At 41.6% G+C, this 8044-nt stretch overlaps 1 non-coding gene across 1 annotated transcript; it reads right to left on the bottom strand.

Annotated features, from left to right (window-relative positions):
* Positions 1-7572: 7572 nt before the first annotated feature.
* LOC150066212 (small nucleolar RNA SNORA13) lies at positions 7573-7707 on the bottom strand. The gene has a single exon (XR_016534645.1). It is a non-coding gene; the product is annotated as a small nucleolar RNA SNORA13 (small nucleolar RNA).
* Positions 7708-8044: the final 337 nt, after the last annotated feature.

The following is an 8044-nucleotide window of genomic DNA, read 5'->3' on the forward strand; positions in this document are numbered from 1 at the left end:
TGTTCTTTTCTTTTTCCTTTTTCTTAAGTTGGGCATTCTACCAATTGAGACACACTTCTACTTACAGCTTTTTCCTGGTTTATTGGAGATAAGATTCTCATGGACTATTCTACCTGGACTGGCTTTAAACCACAATCCTCAGATCTCAAACTTCTTGAATAGCGATGATGACACCATTGTGAGCCACCACCTGCACCCAACTAAAGAATGCATTCTGTTGTTACCAATCCTGGGCTTGAAGTGGGGCCTGAGCGCTGTCCCTGAGCTTCTGTTGCTCAAAAGTAGCACTCTACACTTGAACCACAGCACCACTTCCAGGTTTTTTCTATGTATGTGGTACTGAGGAATTGAACCCGGGGATTCTTGCACATTTAGCACTCTACCACTAAGCCACAATCCTAACCCTCTTTTTTGGATGGTGATTTTCAACTTGTAAGTGCTAAGCAGGTGCTCTACTACCTGGACAATGCCCCAAGCCCTCTTTTGTTTTTGTCATTTTCATATAATGTCTTGTGAATTAGATCTATGATGAGAATTCTTCATTTCTGTGAATCTGGATTTTTCAGAGATGTGCCATGACACCTAGTCCTTATTTATTTTTTTTATTTTAAAGAATATTTTCCTTTCTCAAAATTACAAAAATAGTCTCCTATCTTTTTCTAGGAGCTTCTGGATTTTTTCTTATATTCATATCTAGTATCATTTCCTGTATGTATATTATCTAGAAAGTGAGAGGTCCGTCTTAGGTATTTATTTGGTTGTATCAGACTGTCTGTTGCAAAGACCATCTCCATTGAAATATGGTAGAGCCTTCATTGGGACTCACTTGGCAACCTGTGTGTGAGCCAATTTTGTTTTATTTATCTCTTTGTCCATCTCTAAGCCACAATATTGTCTTGGGTACTGTAATTTTTCTTAACACTTGAATCAGGCAAGCCAAATTCTCCAACTTCATTCTTTTTCATGATACGTTTGAGCCATTGTAAGGAGGTCTTGTGTGTATGTGTGTGGAGGGTGGGGGATTGACACTTTTTGCTGAAAGTCTAGCACTCTGCCTCTTGAGTCACAGCACCACTTCTGGCTTTTTCTGTGTATGTGGTTCTGGGGAATTGAATCCAAGGCTTCATGCATGGTAGGCAAGCATGCTACCACTAGGCCATGCTCCTGGCCCTCCTTGTGTTTTTATATAAAATTTTTAACCAAGATGTCAAGTGTTTTCTACACATCTAGAAAAGACTACAGGTTTTAAATTAGGGTTATTAATAATTTCAGAGCCCAGTTTGAGAAAATCAGTATATTATCCATCCATTCATTTAAGTGATTTCAGCAGCAATTTACAGTTATAGCAGGTACTGTGTTTGTAATACTTGGTTAAATTTAATCCAAGACATTTAGTATTTTACTTATTTATTTCTGTATTTTTGCCAGTAGGAGGGTATGAACTCAGTTCTTCAAACTCTCACATGGCTTTTTACCCACAGATTCTGGTCTAACACTTGAACCATATCTCCAGCTTGGGTTTTTGCTGTGTAATTAGATGATGTAATTAGAGATGTAGTTTTGTAGACTTTTCTGTCTGAGCTAACTTTAACCTCGATCCTCCATCCCTGTCTTCTGAGGAGCTTGGATTACTGGCTGGGAGGTTGGCAATCCTAAATATGAAGTTCTTTTTGATCTAGAATTTGTAGTCTTAAATTTTCCCCAGTTATTTTTAGTATACAGAAAAATATAGACATGGTTGTCCTTGTGAAACCAGAACACCGAGAAAGAAACCTGAGGCAGGAAGATTGTGAATTTGAGTGTTGTCTAGGGCTACATAAGGAGTTCCATGCCAGCATAGGTGACATGCAAAGACAGCCACTCAAAACACAAGAAATAAAAGCAAACAAAAATCCTTCTGTAGTATCTTGCCATACTGCAACTTTGTTAAATTTACTTAACGGTGGACATCACACATGTGGGACAATTATTTTGTGAATTTGCTACAGTTACAATCACATTTTATCACCAACAGTGGTAAATTTATTTTAAACCTTAACCTTTTTTAACGTTATTCTGTTTTTTAATTGTAATTAATAGAAGGATTATCTTATATTGGCCAGATAGAAGGTGCATTACTTAAAAAACTGAATTTAGATTAGTGGTTAAATACTCACATGTACATGCAAATATTCCAAAGAGCTCTTGTTCTTGGATAGCTGAGGAAATACTATTATTAATATTATTATTATTATTAATATGATATCATGAAGTTTAAGTCGCCAAAGTCTTTCAGCCTGTAAGAAGTCATTTTGCAGTTTTAGCATTCAGAAAGAATTTTGAATCATCCTGATTTTTTCTCTGTTTGCTTTCTTCTTTTCTTTTTTCTTTCTTTTCATTCCCTCTCTCCCTCTTTCTCCTTCCCTCCCTCTCTCCTTCTCCTCCCCACCTCATCCTTCTTGTTGTTTCTTCTCCAGGACTCAGTATGACCCAGTCCGCATCAGGCATTCTCATTCACCAAGAAGTTACCGCCACTATCAAAGGTCCCAGTGTTCAGATGGGGAGCGATCAGTTCTTTCAGAAGTGAAGTAAGTAAGTGGGCAGGTCTAAATACATTAGCCTGTGGTTCCAAAACAGCCTTTTTTTCAATGAGAGAAATAGGCCTCTTTCACTTAAGTTCTGAGTCTAGCTAGTAACCTATTCAATTTTGTGAGGAGGGGGGGTGGTTATTGGGTTCATACTCAGGAACTCACACTTGCAAGGCAAGCACTCAAAACCCCTCAAGTCTAGCCTCCAGCCTTTTTTGGTGTTAGTTAAGTTTTTGATAGGGGCTGGGGAATTTTCTCCTTTTGAAGCTGGCCTTGGACCTTGATGCTCCCAGTTTCTACTTTCCAAATAGCTGGGAAGGCAGGCATGAGCCACCATGCCAAGGCTGTTCATTAATTCTAAAACTCTCTTGCAGTTCAAAAACAAATTTGGTATCACCTCTTCCTGTGACCCGATCCTCAGATGCTCAGGGTGCTGGTCGCTCTACAGTTCATCAGGTTAGTAATAATGAAGTTTTAGAAAGTATACTACTGCTGGCAAATTTCAGAGGCTTCTTGTGCTTTGGTGAATTCCGTTTGGTAGGTAATCGATCATTAAGAATATCCTGAGATTCTTTCTTTTTCTTGATGGCACTGGGATATGAACTCGGGGCATGGGCTTGGTAGGCAAGTGCTCTGTGACTTGAGCCATTCTTCCAAGATTCTATGTGTTAAAGACCATCTACAGGAAAAAGAGAAGGAAGGAGTGTGTGATGAAGAGCCAGTAGATGGAATCATTTAAAGCTGAAGACAGTACAAGGCCTAAAGTGACCTGACATTAAGATAATGCCTAAATTATTGGCAATTTGAAATGAAGAAACAATACCTTTTACCTCATTTTCCTGTGCCAGTACTGACACTTGAACTTATGGGCTGTGTCTTCTTAGCTTTTTGCTCAAGGCTGGCTCTCTACCACTTCAGCCGCAGCTCCACTCCCAACTTTTTGTGGTTAACTGTAGATAAAAATTGTACAGACTCTGCTGCCTAGGGCAGCTTTCCTCCATGACCTTTAGATCTGAGCCTCCTGAGTATCTAGTAATACAGAAGCACTGGTGCCTAGTTTCACGTATTTTTTCAAGCCAGAGAAACAAAGTCAAAATGGGGACAGATGTTATTGTTAACAATGGCAGACAGAAGAATTACTCAAATCCGAATTTATTTTTCCCTTCAAAAGGAGGTATGTAGATCCTTGAAATTGGGAACAAATATGGTTAAAGACAACAGAAGGACATAGTATCTAGTTGCCTTAATATAATCAATTTAACGCTCCTGAATTCGGTATCAGAGAGCCTTGAATATCATTCTGCAGGGTTTAACATCATTCTCACGGCAGAAGTTTAATAAGATGATATGAACTTAAAGACAGTTGGATGAACTTATAGATGCAGAAGTTGACATTTATGATTGGCTAGTGCCAGCCTGTCATTGTGCGGTTTTCATCCCATTATGAATCCTGTAGAGAAGCTAATTAAAACTACTGTGTCTCTCTCATAAAACATGTTAGCTATGCAGTTTTATACATTATAACCTTGGGAGTTCATACATTACCTACAAAGCTGTTATGTTATTTTCCATTGCCCTGCTCCTTTCTTATCAATTACTCGATTAAAGATCTGTTTCTAAGGAAACAGATCCACAGATGGATTTATGTGCCACTTTATTGGGAAGTACCCTGTGGTACTTGTTGGGAAGTGAAAGAAGAGAGATCTCGGCAGAGGTACAAGCTAAACTGTGTAGCTCAGTCCCCTGACAGGATCTTATGGGATGCTCTGGAGCTTCAGTCATCCTGTCTTGAGCTAAGGAGGTTGTAGCTGAGGGCTGTTTTTGGAAGGCTCGTGGGATTGGATAGTGTGGCTCTTTTCAGCTTAGGGTAGTTCCCAGAGAATCTCAAATTTGAGCTGTGTAGCAAACCAGAATTTCCAACAATCCCAGCCTGCAATGGAAATCTGAGCAACACACACAGATTCTATAACCATCCATGTGATTTATCAGCATCACTGAAGAATTTCAAAAATGGCAAATAGGCCAGGAGCATGTCCTAGCGGTAGAGCGAGCGTAGTATACATGAAAATAGCTAGAAGCAGTGCTGTGGCTCAATGGTAGAGCACTAGCCTTGAGAAAGCCCAAGGACAGTGCTCAGGCCCTAAGTTTAACCCCCTGACCACAAAAAAGCAAATTATACAGAATAAATAGCTCTGATTTTGCTGTATGCAAGTCTAGAGCATCTTCTGTCAGCTGTGGTGATCCTAAGCCTGCTTTCAAATGAAACAGCTATCCACTGAGCACCACAGGGAATGGTACCCACCAGCCTGAGCAGTCAGTACATCCTGGTGCATCACTTCATCTACTCTACTGCCCCAATAACTTGTGACTTGTTTCTAAATAATTAATATTGTACACATTCTGTCCTTTTACAAAAACTACTTGCTGACTCTAGCATATACATGTAAAAATGTTTTCTTTCAGAAAAGAAATGGGTCCAAAGACAGCCTGATTGAAGAAAAACCTCATCTATCTACAAGCAATCTGACTGGAAAGCACACAGCAAAAACAGTGAAAACTGTTCAAGCTGCCCGCCTCAAGATAGAGACTTGATCCTAATGAAGAGCCAGGAGTGTGCTGGGAAGGGTGTATCACTGATACTTGTCACACTGTGAATTAGCTAACTATTCAAGTATCTTGGACCTTTGTCTCCTGAGTACAAAGAGAAAGCATCCTCACTTTTGTGCTGAACAGAACTGAAGGGTAGCCTTGTAAGCTCGATGTCATGTCTTCCTTTGTGAAACTGGACACCATCCATGCATCTGCCCACAAGCACAACCAGACCAGATGCTTCTTCTCATCAGCCTCCCGTTGTCCTGGCTTGCAGCTGGCTTTTGCTGTGCAATCGAATGCCAAGTGGGCAGAAAACCATCTTCCCAGCTCCAAGTAGTTTAAAACTATTGGTACACATTGAGGCATCATACTCAGACTGTTTTTATTTACATGATGCTCACTCTAATATTGTATTGTGGCATTAAGTCCCACTGGTTATTTAAAAATGATGTAAAATCTGTTTTTCAGTGTTACTTTTTTATGTAGTTTTAAATTGTAATTAATAGAAGGGTTACATGATATTTGCCAGATAGAATGTGCATTAATTCACATACATTGAAACCCTTTCACATGTTCAGTGTTCCTTTTAAATGTCCTTGTTTTCTGAGTTGGGGGAGGGAAGCTACATGCCAATTGTTGTCCTTCCACTGTCTGGCTACCACGCTTACCTGGCTCTTCACATGACCAGTGAAAATGGGGCATCCTTCCTGGCTCCAGGATTTTCTCTCAGACTACTGCCTCTGCTCTAGTGTATAGTTGCACTCTTCCTTTTAGTCATTTTGGCTACAGTAGACAATTCCCTCTACTGTTCATTTTACTTTGGGCCACTTCGCAACCTCAGACCTACCTAGGATCTCTACCCCAGATCAGATTTATATCTGAGTCCTTATGGTTCATTTCTCCAGTTCCAGAGCCACTTGTGTCACAAGAAAATTGCTGCCCCACAGCTACATTTGTGGCCAGTAAGCTTGTGGCAAGTTAAACATCCTTGTTTAACTGGTCCAAGCCAGACTAAATCCTACCTGCCCTGGTCTGTTTGCTACCTGACTTAATTTCCTGCTATAACAAAGCCCAAACCCTAAGTGGTCTAGCCTTTTCTACCTATCTCTTCAGCCTTACCACCCCATAGCCCCTGTTAATAGCCACCTATCTTACAAAAGGGAAAAACACTGTAAGCCATAGAAGGGGTTTATTTTTCTTTCCCCCACTATCCTAAAAGGTACCTTTTTAGGCCCAACCTGGCTAGCTCATGCTTCAGACTCAAATCACATGACGGAATTCATGTCACAAAGAAAAGTTGGACATATTTCTTCACCAGCTATATATCCTCCCAGAGGAGCTAAGTTTTAGGTATTGTTTCTAGCTCTTAGTACAGTGCTTTGCACTCAATTCTACCTGCTCAGGAGCCTAAGATTTCAAGGTTGTGGTTCGAAGTCAGCCAGGGCAAAAAAGCCCTTGAGGATCTATAATCTCCAATTAACTAAAAACAGCTGGAAATTAAGCTGTGGCATAAGTGGCTGAGCAGTAGTCTTGGGCACTAAAACCTTAGGAACAGTGTATGAACTGTGAGTTCAAACCCTTGAAATGGTGCACAGAAAAATACCAAATGCACATACAACCACCCCAGTGAATGTAGTAAAGCACACACGGGAGTTTAACCGTGAGCTAGCTAGTGTGATTATTTGCAAGAAAACCTTGCTAGGAGTGATCCCAAGGCTATCAGACATGCTGATGATACATCAGAAAGACTTGAAATTACTGGTAGTAAAGATTAAACCTTCCCTTAGAGTTTTCAGTAACAGAAGACTGTTTTATGGTGAATAAAAGACTTAAAACACAGGTGTGAAACATTAAAGAATTTATTCATAAACTGTCTTAAAGCATATAGTCGAGGATGCTGGATAGGCATTTATGTGTTCTGTGCAACTTTTGAAAATCCAACACCTAAAATCCTCACCATGGACACCCTAAAAGGAAAAAGCAACAACTTTTGAAAACATGTGCCACATCTTTACTAGACAGTGCATGCTTCTTTACCAAAAAAAAGTTAACATTATTACCGTATTCAGCTCTAAATACCAACACACCTTTACATTACAATGAGAATGAATCTAAGCAACCTAGAAAGCCCTTATTTTGTGTTATTTCTCTCGTACACCATTTTATTTGCTAACTTTGGGGCAGATGTACTAATGATGAACCACAATATTGAAAAATCGTTCCCCCTTCCCGCCCCGTGCGACTCCCTTATCACCTTACCTGAAGTGCCACATGGTTTTCAACCAGGACAACTCTTCTCGTGCATTCATCTTTCACCTGGAGAAAATTTAGTTCAAACTGGTTAAGGGAACCACACACCAAACGCGGGCCATCCCAGAGACCACTTATTCATGCAGATGAACATAAAAGCGCGCACTGTCGCTTGTGCAGCTCCACCACCAAAGATACCAAGAATCTGAGGGCAGGAAAAGGCTGCAAAGCATTTCTTTGCGCCTTTTTTGACACCGCATTCACTAGTTCGTGAAAGTGAACGGGCAACACGAAGGCCACCAGGAAAGCTGCCCGCGGCCTGGGCTGCAGCAGTGCACGTGTGAGCACAGCCTGCCCAGATGGTGGTGTGCACGCGCACACTCTCCCGTCACGTCCCGGCCCAGGAGGCAGGAGTAATGACCGACATCCGCCGCCGCACCTTGTCAGGCCGGGAGTGGCCCCGGCGGCTGCAGCGGAGGGAAGCGTCCGCACCGGTCCTCCAGGCCGTCCGCCATCGCACGCCAGCGAGCACACGCCGCAGGCCGCCTCCGGCCCTCCGGGACTTTCTCGGGAGAAGACGGCCGACTTAGGCCCCAGGTTGCAAAGCCGGGCTCCGGGCAGGGGCTATCCGGGCC

The sequence above is a fragment of the Megascapheus bottae genome, chromosome 2 (assembly GCF_031878675.1).
Source record: "Megascapheus bottae isolate mThoBot1 chromosome 2, mThoBot2.hap1, whole genome shotgun sequence".
Taxonomy (NCBI): domain Eukaryota; kingdom Metazoa; phylum Chordata; class Mammalia; order Rodentia; family Geomyidae; genus Megascapheus; species Megascapheus bottae.